General features: G+C 39.2%; 1 protein-coding gene and 1 long non-coding RNA gene across 7 annotated transcripts in view; one reads left to right on the top strand and one right to left on the bottom strand.

Moving 5' to 3' along the window:
• The window catches only part of LOC127491133 (uncharacterized), a 37,899-nt gene extending 24,438 nt beyond the window's left edge, over window positions 1-13,461 (top strand). The window contains exons 5-7 of the long non-coding RNA XR_007919669.2: window positions 10,040-10,160; window positions 11,290-11,532; window positions 12,524-13,461. This is a non-coding gene — a long non-coding RNA (uncharacterized lncRNA). The remainder of the gene's footprint in view (window positions 1-10,039; window positions 10,161-11,289; window positions 11,533-12,523) is intronic.
• Window positions 1-14,927, bottom strand: part of MACROD2 (mono-ADP ribosylhydrolase 2) — a 2,173,823-nt gene that overhangs the window by 1,379,517 nt on the left and 779,379 nt on the right. The gene's annotated exons all lie outside the window — the stretch shown is intronic.

The raw sequence follows: 14,927 nt of genomic DNA, 5'->3' as shown, positions 1-14,927 counted from the left end.
GAAGATAAGACTAAAAAGTCACTGAATGTACTATAGTATATCAATCAAAATTCAGTGCTGCCAGTACTCGTAGAGATGCAGTTCTCAGTTTACTAACAATTGAGAAGCATAGATATGAGAAGCTGTTACTCACTAGTGTCTCATTTAAACAGTAAATATGGTATCTTCAAGCAGATGAGGCATTAAATGTGCCCAAATTAATGACCTCATCCAAAATGCCCTAGAGAGGAATGATGAGAACTTGGCTAAGGTGACATCAGAAATGGCCCAGAGCTGAGGTAGTGAGAACAAGGCTGAGGTGATCTCATCAGAAATTGCCTAGAGCTGGAGTGGTGAGGGCAGCAGGAGACAGTAGACTCTTCCATTTGGATGGAGTCTTGGCTCCAGAATATACTGTTCGGATTCTCAACACACCCTGATCTGGAAGGAAGATATCAGATTCAGACGGGCAGATGAATCCTGAACTAAACTTATCACTCCACCAAGATAGAACCTGTGCTTTGATTGCTGCACAGTTGTTAGCTGATGAAAAACCAAGATTCCCTCAGGACAAAGCTGGAATTACTTTTATTTATTTTATGCCATTATTTTGGTTATGGGGCTTTAAAAATATCTTTAAAAAATATTTTATTTATTTATTTATTTGAGAGGTAGAGTTACAGAGAGAGGGAAAGACAGAGACAGAGGTCTTGCATTTGCTGGTTCACTCCCCAAATGGATGCTATGGCCAGAGCTGGGCTGTTCCAAAGCCAAGAACTTCTTCTGGGTTTCCCATGTGGGTACAGAAGCTCAAGCACTTGGGCCATCTTCCACTGCTTTCCCAGGCCATTATCGGAGAGCTGGATTGGAAGAGGAGCAGCCGGAACATGAGCCAGTGCTCATATGGGATGCCTGTGCCAGAGGTGGAGGCTAAGCCTACTATACCCATGTGCCGGCCCCTAAAAACATCTTGTTGGTACATTTGTTTGCAAAATCAAATACACACACACAAACACACACATGCAGAAAATTTCTTCAAGTTGAGTATTCATCTCAATGAAGTTGAGAAGTTCATAGCAGTCTATTGTCCCCTTGGTATTTTTCTTTTAAATATTATATGACATGGTAGATTTATCTTTTTTCTAAAAAGACTTATTTTATTTATTTGAAAGACAGAGTTATGGAGCCAGGTTGAGACACAGAGAGAGAAAGAGGTCTTCCATCCGCTAGTTCATTCCCCAAATAGCCACAACAACAGGAGCTGGGCCAATCTGAAGCCAGGAGACAGGAGCTTCTTCCCAGTCTCTCACATGAGTGCAGGGCCCAAGGACTTATGCTATCTTCCATTGCTTTCCCAGGTGCATTAGCAAGGAGCTAGATAGGAAGTGGAGCAGCTGGAACTCGAACTGGCACCCATATGGGAAGCTGGAGCTGCAGGCTGGGGCTTTAACTCACTGTGCCACAGCGCTGGCCCCTACCCTTGGTGTTGTTAAAAAAATTACCTAAAAATCTCTCACATACATGAGTCTGTAGATCTTTGAATGAAAGAGTATGATTTCAATTGTACACTAAACCAAAGAAAATATTTTTACAATGCTTGCTTATAGAGCAGATTGCTCTGGGGGAAATTATCTTAAGACCACGAAATGTTCAATGTATGTGGTTACATGCCATTTTCAATTTATATTCTTGTATATAACTATGACAACAACTAGAGGAAAAGAAATACTCTATGTCCACCAGAAATTCAATACCCTACTCTCCGCACTCTCCAAATGAGAGAAACTGAATTTACCAAGTACTAATTGGCAGTATCACTATTTTACACCAAGATGAATAACTTATATTCCATTTACTATTTTTGGATATTTATATATTTATTTGAAAGGATGAGTGACAAGGAAATAGAGAGCAAGAGAGAAATAGAGAGAAAGTGAGATATCTTCCATCTGCTGGTTCACTCTCCAAATGCCTACAACAGCTAGAGACAGGCCAGGCCGAAGCCAAGACCCAGGAATGCCATATAGGTCTTCCATATGGGTGACAGGGACCCACATGCTGCCTTCCCAGGTGCATTAGTAGGAAGCTGGATTGGAAGTGGAGCAGCTGAGACTGAACTCACACACTCCAACAATGGGATGCTGGTATGACATGTGGTGACCTAACCCACTGTGCCACAATGGCAGCCCCAATCCATTTACTATTTTAATAATCCTTTTATCACAATTAAAAATGTCTAAGGGGCTGATGACTGAGACTGAATTAGAAACATACCAGCATATTTCTGGCTTCTCTTCTGTGGGATAAAAAAATGGTCAGGGGCCAGCGCCATGGTGCAGTAGGTTAAACCTCTGCCTGTAGCAAGGGCATTCCATATGGATGCCAGTTTGAGTCCCATCTGCTCCTTTTCCTATCCAGCTCTCTGTTAGGGCCTGGGAAAGTAGAAGAGGTTGGTCCAGGCACTTGGACCCCTGCACCTGCATGGGAGATCCGTAGGGAGCTCCTGGCTCCTGGTTTCAGATTGGCTCAGCTCCAGCTGTTGTGGCCATTTGGGGAGTGAACCAGCAGACGGAAGACCTCTCTCTCTGTCTTGCGCTCTCACTGTCTGTAACTTTACCTTTCAAATAAATAAATAAAATCTTTTTTTTTTTGGACAGGCAGAGTGGACAGTGAGAGAGCGAGAGACAGAGAGAAGGTCTTCCTTTTTGCCATTGGTTCACCCTCCAATGGCCGCCACGGCTGGCGTGCTGCGGCCGGCGCACCGCGCTGATCCAATGGCAGGAGCCAGGTGCTTCTCCTGGTCTCCCATGGGGTGCAGGGCCCAAGCACTTGGGCCATCCTCCACTGCACTCCCTGGCCATAGCAGAGAGCTGGCCTGGAAGAGGGGCAACCGGGACAGAATCTGGCGCCCCGACCGGGACTAGAACCCAGTGTGCCGGCGCCGCAAGGCAGAGGATTAGCCTAGTGAGCTGCGGTGCCGGCCAATAAAATCTTTTTAAAATGTCCAGGATATGACAAATCCATATAGATGTCTTTAGAGAAATAATCACATTTTTATAGTATAATAACAACTATATCATAATCTGTGAAAATGAATATCATCTTCACATCATCCATCCTATTTCTCAAGGTCACCATTTTATCTCCATGTTTTTTGAATTAATGTTGGATCACATAGAGTATAACATCACTACAAATATAGAAAGCATGTATTGTTGACAACTTCCTTTTGGTAGTTTATGTCTATGGAAGTATTTGATTTCTATTGAAAGTAATTTATGTTGTTTCCACTTGCCTCTCCATTCCCCTTTTAATTGTTATTTTATATAAGCATGAAGCCAGAGGCATGCTGGGATGCAAAGTGATTTCTGTTATAAAATAAGGGTTTCCAGTTTGACAAGTAAAATTGTAGATTTGGACATGATGTTTGGGAGGATATGCGTATTTATATTTGCAAGTACCCAAGTCCTCAAATTGCCCAGCACTGTCAAATGTGATCTCTATTGATTAAGGCAGGATTGTACAGGGCTGTCTTCTAGCATCTGGCTATTCTCTCTTTTAACTCAAAATATCTGTCTTATTAAACTGCTTAGAGATAACTTTCTTTAGAAAAGCGTTACCAGTACTATCAGCTGTCAGATGGATCAAGATGATGCAAAGTAAGTTATGCTTTCTTCTTTTCTCAATATGACTTGCTTTAAACAGAATGCTTCTGATATAATCTTACTATATAAGCACTACAAGAATACAATACACAAAAATAGGAGCAATTTTAATTAAAATCATGTTTTAATATTGATAGTAATTTATTTAAACCTTGATAGTTCTAAGATTTTCTTTATAAATTTATATTCATCCCTACATATACATACATAAATGCTTATATATTCACTGAAAATAGACTGAATATATTCGATGTACCAGGTCCTAGGTTGCATGCTGGTACGGCAAAGATCAAAAGCAGACATGAACCCTGGCCTTCTTGAGTTTGCAGTCCAATGGACAGGAAGATCTTAATGAATAATCACAGATTGAAATACAAACTTGTCATTGCAATCAGCACTACAAAGGAAATACACATGGCAAATGTAGAGGTGTGTGGTATTGTCAGGAAGCCTGGCATAATCTGCTGCATTAGGGACCAGAATTGGCTCCCATAGTAGCGAGGTGAAAACTGAAAGATTAGTTGGAGTTAACTAGGCAAAGATGAGGAGTCATGCACAAGTATGGCTCTGATATGCAAGGGGAGAACACTACAATCCTCAAACTACGGGGAGCCAGTGGATACATGCAACTAGATGCCAAATCGTCAGGCATATAATTATAAGTCCTATTTTGCAAGATTTCCAGAGGTCTTGTAGAATCAGGTTACCCCTGCATAGAGAGGCAAACTTGATGAAGCACTCCCATGATGGCTTTTCTTTCTTTTCTTCCTCTCCCCACCTACTCACTTCTACTCTGTGGCTTCAGATTCCATATAAATGACCTACAAAATACCTGCCTCGTAACATGCCTATTGTGAAACCACAAGAAAATACTGTTAAGCATGATATGGGATGATATAGGGATAAAAAATGTTGCCAGGCACTTGATCTCTATCCATTCAATGTAAAGCCATTGAAGCATTGTAAAAAGAAGAAGAAATTATTAGACTTGATTTTTCTGTAAGTTCATTCTCACTCTAGTAGAGAGAGCAGATCAATTGAGAGCAAAGGGGATGAACAGAAGTCATTACAATGATGTAGGTGAGAGAAGATGGTGGGTTAGATTAGGGAGGAACCCTAGTGACCAAAAGAAGCACATGGATTTCAGAGCTATTTGGGTGATAATATTAACGGGGCTTAATGGTGAAGGAACAGAGTCAAGGGTGACTCACTTACCTTCTTTCGGATGTAGTATGAGTCACTGAGCCTGGAAACACTGAAGAAGTGTGGAGGTAGAAAGGGGAAATATTAGGAATGGTTTAAATTTAAATTTAGGTTGAATATGAGGTATCTTTAAGATATCTTAATGGGAGACCAGGAAGAAGCTCCTGGCTCCTGGCTTTGGATTGGTGCAGCTCCAGCCGTTGTGGCCATTTGGGGAGTGAACCAACAGAAGGAAGACCTTTCTCTCTGTCTCTCTCTCTCTGTAACTCTATCTCTCAAATAAATAAATAAAATCTTTTAAAAAAAGATATCTTAGAAGATGTATGAAGTAGATACCTAGATATATGTTTCTGGCAATAAGGGGAGATATTTAAGTATCTTTAATCTTTATTTCAGTGCTACTGGCTCCTATAAACATGAATGAAACTAAGTAGCGAGGCCATATTAAAAATGGAGATTTAAAAAAAATATATATTTACTCTATTGGAAAGGCAGAATGACAGAGACAGGGAGAAAGAACAAGAAAAAAATCTGTGTGAATGGCTAAAACAGCCAGGGCTGAAACAGACTGAAGCCAAGCACCTGGAATTCCATCCAAGTCTTCTATATGGGTGGCCAAATGCTTGTATCACCTTCTGCTGCTTCCCTAGGCTCATTAGCAGGGAGCTGAATTGGAAGCAGAGCAGCTGGAACTCAAACCAATATTCTGATAGGGCATACTGGTGTCTCCGGTGGCAGCCTAACCCCCTGTACCACATATTTATTTTGTTTTGTTTTTAACAAAATGGATGAATAGAGAGGAACTACATCTACCTCAGTGAGAAAGTTTTACAACAATGAAGGAAGAACCACATTTCCAGAAAATTGTCTGATGGAAAGCTTTAGTAAAAACAGTGACGCTAACTACAAACAGCAAGGAGATGCCAAAAACCAGCAAGAGAGACAACGCTCACCGCTGATGAAGCTGCTGCCTGTGACACCAGGTGTCAGTTCGGTGTCAGTCCTGCTGCTCTACTTCCAATCCGGTTCCCTGCTAATGAGCCAGGGAAAGCAGCGGAAAATGACCCACGTACTTGGGCACCTGGATCCACACAGGAAACCCAGATGGAGTTCCAAGCTCCTGACTGGCATTTGTGGCCATTTGTGGAGTGAACCACAATTTGGAAGATCTCTATCCTTCTCTCTAACTCTGCCATTCAAATGAATAAATCTTTTTTTTTTTAATTTTTTGACAGGCAGAGTAGACAGTGAGAGAGAGAGACAGAAAGAAAGGTCTTCCTTTTCTGTTGGTTCACCCCCCAAAATGGCCACCACGGCTGGCACGCTGGGTGGCGTACCGCGCTGATCCGAAGCCAGGAGCCAGGTGCTTCCTCCTGGTCTCTCATGCGGGTGCAGGGCCCAAGACCTGGGCCATCCTCCACTGCACTTCTGGGCCACAGCAGAGAGCTGGATTGGAAGAGGAGTAACCAGGACAGAATTCAGTGCCCCGACCGGGACTAGAACCCGGTGTGCCGGTGCCGCAGGCAGAGGATTAGCCTATTGAGCCGCAGCACCGGCCAAATGAATAAATCTTAATGAGAAGGACAAAGAGAGAATCCTAAAGACAAAAAGGCCAAATTAAAATATAAAGGAAAATCAATTAAACAGTAGACTTCTCAGCAGAAACCCCTACATGCCAGAAGAAAGTAGTATAACAGACAAGATCTTGAAAGGAAAAAAAAAAGGAACACCCTCCAAGCAAGAAATATTATATCCAGCAAAGCTATCCTTTAGAAGTCAAAGAAATTTTGCCAGACAAGCACAAACTGAGAGAATTCATGATCACCAAACCAGCTACCCATGAAATACCGAAGGTAGTCCTACATTATAAGTCAACATTATGAGCATGTATGACATTACCAAATTCACTAACATAACAGATAAAATAAATGAAATAACAGGAGTTATTTCTTACTTATTAATATTAACCTTGAATGTAAATGGACGGAATACCTAGTTAAAAGATACAGGTTGGCTGAATGGACCAAAAAAATTGATACAGATGATTAACAAAACAAAAATCTGTTTTTGTTTTTTTGAGCAGATAAACTCAATAGACAATTCTTTAGCCAGGCTAACCAAAAAATAAATAAATAAATAAAATTTGAAGTGAAAAAGGCAACAATATCACAGAAATATAAAAGATCATGAGAATCTACTATGAACAACTATATGCTAACAAATTGAAATGGAAATCCATAACCCCTCAAGATTAAATCAAGAAGATATAGAAAATCTAAGCAGACCCATAACAAAGGATAGAAGTAGTAATTCAATTTTTTCATTGAAGAAAAGTCCAGTGACTGGCAGCTTTACTACAAAATTCTATAAAACATTTAAAGAACTAACTTCAATACTTTTCAAAGCCTTCCAAAATACTGCAAAGGACTGAACTCTGCCAAATTCTTTACAAGGCCAGCATCTCTCTTATACTAAAATCAAACAAAGACACAACACAATAAGAAAACAATTGACCAATATCCTTAATGAATATAGATACAAAAATTCTCAACAAAATGTTGAGAATTTAACCAAAACTGAACAAAATCAAACTGAACACTACATGTAAAAGATCATACACAACCAGGTGAGATTTATCCCTGAGATATAAGGGTGGTTTAACATTTAAAAATCAAAGAATGTCATGAATCATACCAACCTAATGTAAAACAAAAAACATATGACAAATGATCACCTCAATAGATTTTGTGAAATATCTGGTAAGCTTCAACATCCTTCATGATAAAAACTCTCCACGTACAGAAGGAACATATCTCAAAATTATAAAGGCTATATATGACAAACTGTCAGCCAACATCATGATGAATGGAGAAAATCTGAAAGCATTTTTCCTAAGATCTGAAATCAGACAAGAAAGCCCACTTTCACTGTTATTCAATGCAGTAATGGAAGTATTAGCAAGAACAATTAGTGTGGAAAAGAAATAAAAGGCATCAAAATTGGAAAACAGGAAATCAATATATCCAGGTTTGCAGATGATATGACATTGTAAATGGTAAAAACTAAACACTCCATCAAACACCTGTTAGAACTTATAAAACAATTCAGTAAAGTCTGAGGAAACAAGAGCAGCATACAAAAAAAGAAGTATTTTTATGCACTAATAATGAACTTGCTGAAGGGGAAATCAAAGAAATGCCATTCACAATAGCTAACAAAAAAATCAAATATTTAGGAAAAAATTTAACCAAAGTGAAAGATATCTAAAAGGAGAATTATAAAACACCCATGAAAGAAATAATCAAGGACACATATCAAAACAATGAGAAGATATTTCTCATTCACGGATTGAAAGAATTAATAGCATATGCATTGAATTATGCATGCGTGTGTCTTAAATGGCTGAAAAAAGTCAATGTGAAAGAACCAAAAAAAGGAGGAGATATTGAGTATCCGAGATAAAAAAGAGAAGATACAACAGATGCCATCTGAGAGATTAGATAATATGCTAAGGGAGTTTGTATTAAAGATGACTAGGTCAAGGTTGGGGCTGGGAGAGCTATAAGGGAACCAGAGGCATGCTGCAATCTTGAGTGCTCCTCCTAGGTACTGGTCTGAGTTGTTAGTCATGCCATGCTTAGGTCCATAAATATGAAATATGGAAAATCCTGTTATACTTCAGTTGAATTTATTCTTTGGACCATTTATAGTAACACAAGACCTTACTGTTCTTTAGTGAAAAGCCTGACTAGAGGAAAAACCAAAACAAAACTTCAACTGCTCTTTGTACATGCATTCTAGTACAGAATGCTAAGAAAAAAATTACATACCAAAATGAAGAGGAAGAAGTAAAATCAGAAATATCTATCATCAGCCAGGCCAGCCATTTGTTATTTAGGCATTTATGCATGTTTTAAAGAGAAAAATGCCAGATTTAATATTAACTATATTTCGATATACTCTCATTATTTCAACTAATCACAAGATAACTGGTTAGAACACTCCAACTTTGCTGATGATAACTGATCAAATGTTTTACTCTGTTATTCTAGTACAAGTAAATTATCAAATATAATTAGGTAAATGGTAAATTTTATGTTGTATTTTTAATCACAATTTAAAAAAGAAAAAAATCTTTTGAAGAGATTTGAGCATTCTGGTAGTTTTTGAAATTCTCCTTACTGCTTATCTCTTAACTGTATTTCGTATGAGAATCTGGGTTTAGAATCAAAATGTACTATGCATGTTTATTATGTTACATAAATCTACTTGGCATTTAAAAATACATTTATTTAGAAAACTGCATAAAATTACAGAGCATTTGCTCTGATATTTTCAAATTGGTTAAAACTGTACTGATGTTATCTGAACATTAAGTCATATTTCATAAAATTTACCATTTATCTATGTGTATGTGCTGATGTACTTATATTTTTGTGAGATATTCTCCAGAACTTTTTCATCTTGCAAATCTGAAACTACATGCCCATAAAACAACTGTCCTTCTCTCCCTTCTCCTATTCCTGGTAACTACCATTCTACTTTGTTTCCACAAATTTGAATAACTTAAATATCTCATATAAATAGAATTTTATGGGATTTCTTTCATTTTAAAAGCTGAATAATAGTCCATTTTATGTATATAATACATTTTGTTTACCATTTATCCATCAATGAAGATCTGGGTTGCTTCTACTCTGTGGATACTGAAAATTATGCTGCTATAAAAAAGGGTTTTCAAATTAAAGATTCCTTATTTTTAAAATTATGTTTCAAAAATGAAACTTTCTAGTGGAAAGCTATTTACTGTTCATTATAAATAATGTTTACAATCTATTTGTGCATGCCTATATAACAGTAAAAAAATTTCTCATATCACTGACATGAAGTCATTACTTGAGAAAAGAACAAACATAATTTAGAATTAATGTTTTCCTGATACTTCCTGAAGTTTACATATTTAGTTACAGATTATTCTTAATTTGACAGAATATCTATAATACTAATTATTCATATAGATATTTGTGAGGCATTCTTTGCAGTTTAAAGAAGTTTCAAAGAGTGGATTAATCTTTGAGGTTTTTCCTATAGCTGAAACATAATACTTTCTGTAAGCTATTGGTGAACTCCTGAAGACCTCATTCATATTCTCTCTTTCTCTCTCTCTTGTTTTTCTTTCTTATTCTTTCAAGGCTAATGTAGACTGCATAACTCATATAAAACCATCTCTTTTGAAACTGAGGAAGCCCTAGTACACTGCCCGGAAAGCAGTTCCTGAAGATCTTATGGCAAATGCATGGGGATGGAGGCAAGGTACATTTTTGTTACACAGTATACACTATAGGAGTTCCAGAAACGGTAGTACTACTAATTTTCAAGGGGCATGGGATATAGGACAGTTCCCCCCAGGTGAAAAGAAAAAGCCCTGAAAAACAATGAAGTACTTTAGAAGTTGTGTGTTACTATGTAAAGTATTGTTCTTATGACACAAAAATCCATGGAGGAAAAGATAAATGAATGAAATCACAAGAGACTTATTACCTGTAAGCATTTCTTTGTGAAGTGTATGATTTCCTATAAATTAATGACTTGGATAGCTGAAATCAATACCACGATCCATTCTGTGCATTCTTAAGGGATACATGCCTGGTTCTGAAAGATGCAGCTAGGTTTTCTCAGCCACTCTGAATATTTATGAGGTGTTCAGAGCAGAGATGCTGTTTCGAACAGCCATTCCCATCTCCGAAGAACCAGGGTCTGCTCCACGCAGCAAGTTGAGGGTGGTTCTCTCTTCTTACGATTCCTAAAGCTAATTCAATCCCCAATATTGATGATTAGCTTGGAAACTGCACAGCAACTAATACAATTTTAACATGGAGGAGACAAACCTCTAACATCCTTTCCACTAGAAGTTTACTTTCTCTCACTTTGGATGGTTGAACTCTCTCACTTTCCCATTCCTCAGAGAAGGAAGCAGAGGCCAACCAAGGTTGAAATCCATGTTTGTCACTGCCCGAGGACCTCGGTCATACCGTCTCGTTTCCCTCCCTTATTCTGCTCAGGTTTTCCCTGTGCTCTCTCTGTACACCTCAGCAAGTCGCAGGGCCACAGAGAAAATGCCATAAAAATTCGATGATTTCTTTAAAGGCTCCTTGAGAATTGAAGGCTTGCTCTTTTGCTTTGATTTCTGTTTTATTTTAATTAATGGACTAATTTTGTTTTAATGTCTGCTCTTTACCAAACATCTTCCCTGAGTGAACTTAAATTTATAGCTGACTTGGAAATCCTAAGGTGAGAGTGAGTATTGCAGAAACCTTTATATGGAATCCTGCTTCAGGTTCCACCCACTCCCTCACCTAGCTCTCAAACTTTTCTCCACTCCTCCTCCTCCAGTCTCAACACAGCTTACAAGTGACAAACAATTCTGCCTCTTCGTTTTCAGCCTCTCTCTTGATATTGAAATCGGATTATACAACTGGGTTCTTAGTCCTCCTAACACCACTCCCTGACACAAATAATGAGAATTACTGCTGTAGGAATATGACTGGGACAAGAAAGTCTTCCCTCTATTGATGGGCCTGCCACAGAAGAATGAATTTAGCTGCCCCAATTTGGATCTTGCAAAGTCTGCTCTTTTCATATGCACTACTGTTTATCTTTGGCTGGATTGCAGCCTTAGCACCACGTAAGTGATGAGTTAAATTGGCTTCTGTGAGCTATTCTGGGAACAAACCTAACATTTGTAGCTTTTATTTTTTTTCTATTGAAAAGTACCTTCTAAGTTCCAAATAACCAACTTACAAATGAGTTTTTGGAACAAAATCATTTGTAAGATGAGGGACTGACTGCAATTAGAATGAAACAATGTAAATTGGATGGAAATTCTATTGAATTAACCAAAAAAGCAGAAAGATGAAAGGCTATTCCACAAAGCTAAGTAATTCCTATGAAAAGATACCATTAGCAGTAAATTAGACCCTTTTTGAAATCTACATTAACTCTTTCAGGACAGGAGGAGAGCATTACATTGATGCCTCAGTGGTTCGAAAGAATCCCCTAAGGTCTCAAATTAGTTTCAACCCTGGGAAAATCTGCTTCATTATTTTACATAAGGCAATAAGAGAGATAGTTACCTGTCAAATAATAAATCATGAATATAGCAGAATATCATTTATGGGGGAGATATCATTTCCATTATATTCTTACATGTTAGACTGTACACAGTCAGACCCATTTCCCAAAACACACATGGCTCATGGAATAGAAATTCTGTAACTTTAGATACCACACAATTCATTTATTAACTCTCTTTTCAGCCAAACTAACTGGCAAGAAAATAAATCCTTTAAAAAGGTGCAAGAAATTTCTTGTAATAATAAATGCTACTAAACACCATGGTCATTTTAATGTCTTGTGTATCAGCTCCCTCGAAAGAAAAAAATATATTGTTCTGTAAACATGAGTGGTCACAGCAGAAGATAACTGCAGGAGTTCCACCGTCGAGATGTAAAGGCAAACTCCTAGCAGTGGAGACTCAAAGCAGCTAGGAAGTTCACAGCAAAAGGGGCAGGGTCATTGTTTCTGTCCCCAGTGCAGTCAGTTAACTTTGCTGTATCCATGGAAATAAATGTCATTATTCTAACATGAAATGAGTAACTGTGATTCTGTAATTCCAGAGCTGGAAGGAACTTTTGAGGTCATTTGGCATCTTGAAGTTGTGATCCTTCAGAACCATAGAAATTATTATGCAACTCTCAGACCAGGAGGAACAACCAGCGTGTTTCTCACATTTCCTTCTTCAGAAAATTTCCTAATAGTAACCTTCATACGAAGTAAATAGACCTTTAATTTCCATTTTGCAAACCTCTGATCTCAATCACTTCATGTAAGAGTCCCAGCGAGGAATTGCATCTTTTGCAACGTAAGACAGTACCACAACTACAGCAAGGCAGACCCTGGACAGAGTAAAATAGTCTGGTACACACATGAGAGTTGATTGTTGAGCCCCTACAACAGGCCAGCAGTTCTCAAAATGTTGTACATTAACTCATTAAGACTTCACAACAAACCTGTGCAGAGCTACAGTTATTGCCCTGATTTTTACAGGTGAGGAAGCTGGGGTACTCTTTGGTGAAGTGAATAGCACCTGGCAAGGAGTTGAACCAAAATTTGATGGCTAAAAGTCTACATCTACAACAGAATCCAACAGATATCTAGGGGCTACCTAGGGAAACATTAGGAGGAATGCTTCTGATGCTGCGAGAATGCCTCTGTATAAAACTCACATCATTATGTGTTAGGTGACAGCTCAGGTAACCCCACCTCTGCTATACTCATTTAGTGTCGCTCCCCCTCTTCGTTGAGGAACGACACTAAACCCTGCCTAGGCTTCATATCCGAGTCACGGCACCATTATGTCGCTCCCCCTCTTCGTGGAGGAACGACACAGGACCCTGCGCTGTTCTTTCGTCTGCTCGGCCCTCCCCGGGTTTGCTGCTGGTTCTTCCCGGGTTGGCTACTGTCCCTTCCACCTCCGTGGAAGGGCGGTTCCCCCTGCCACATTCCCCACTTCCGCAGGGGAGCGGCACACCACCGGCCGGCTCTCTTGGGGGCTACACAGGTGTTCCCTCAGATGTTCCCCTTAGATGTTCCTGGTGCATGCCGTCTCTCTCCTCCTTTATAGTCCTCCTCTGCCAATCCCAACTCGGCTGCCCACACGCCGAGTACGCTGCTCTCCTCCAATCAGGAGCAAGTCCTACAGTTTATTAGCTGAACTGGAGGCAGCTGTGTAGAAGCTGTTTTCTTCTCTCCCAGCGCCATATTGTGGGAGAGCAGATGCATAGAATAAGTCTTAATTCCAGTAACTCAGTCCAGTCCGGATTGCTCCCCACAATTTAGGCCTACGATAATACAGCAGATATTTTGCAACAAGCATGTTGATTTTCATTCAGAATTCACTTAAGGTTTCATAAGAGTTTAGAAAATAATTGTTCATCTAATTATTTTAACTGGGTGTGTTTTGGAGGATAAAAAACAAAACAAAACAAAACAAAACAAAACAATGTGTCTGAGAAGCACAAGTGAAGCTACTCCAATTTCTATAGTTTCATTATGCTCAGGAAGTTCCTGATCCAATTTCTGTCACAGCCTCCTGAAAATTAAAGGCCATAGATGATTCAAGAAAAACCCAATGTAGTATATCTAAGTGTAGTATATCCTTAGGATTGCTGGAGGAACAGCCAGGTCTGAAATGTTCTGCATAGCCTGAGAGAGTCACTGTGCTTGTTTTAGTTATCTTCTGCTGAGAAACAAATCATATCGAAACTTAACGGCTCATTAAGTATTTGAAAGGCAGTTAGAGGTGGGGAGAGGCAGAGGCAGAGAGAAAGAACTCTTCCGTTACGCCAGTTCATTCCCCAAATGGCTGCTAAGGCCAGGGCTGGGCCTGACTGAAGCCAGGAGCTTCATCTGGGTCTCCCACACGGGTGCAGGGGCCCAAGGACTTGGCCACCTTCTGCTGCTTTCCCAAGCACACTAGCTGGGAGCTGGACTGGAAGTGAAGCAGCAAGGACTTGAATCGGCACCTGTGTGGGATTCTGACATTGCAGGAGGAGGTTTAATCTGCTAGGCCACAACATGGGCCCGCAAAACTAAAATTTTATCACTTTCTGTGATTTTTGTGTGTTCAGTGAGTGGTTCTTTCAGTCTGGACTAGTTTGGTTGGGGTTTCAAGGTCCTGGAAGGCATCACTTATATGTTAGGGACTTTTGCCAGGACTTCTCTGTCATGTATCCCATCCTTTAGGAGGTTAGCACTGGCTTCTTCAGTCTGCAAAAAAAGGGTCTCAGCCACAAGTCTTTGTTTGATCTACATTTGATATTGTCCCATTGGCCAAGTCTAAGGCTAATGTAAAAGAAGCCTATTCAATGTGTGAAAATAGAGATATGATTTATGATGGTCACTTTTTAACATTCTACTACATTTAAAATTTCCTAAAATTAAATTCGGTCAATACAGAAGTAAAGATTTGAAAAATTTAAGAGTAGATGTGAAGTGTTTACAAAAATGCTAACTATGTGA

The sequence above is a fragment of the Oryctolagus cuniculus genome, chromosome 11 (assembly GCF_964237555.1).
Source record: "Oryctolagus cuniculus chromosome 11, mOryCun1.1, whole genome shotgun sequence".
NCBI lineage: Eukaryota > Metazoa > Chordata > Mammalia > Lagomorpha > Leporidae > Oryctolagus > Oryctolagus cuniculus.
The sequence above is the reverse complement of the archived record's forward strand: the minus strand, read 5'-3'. Positions and strand labels throughout refer to the sequence as shown.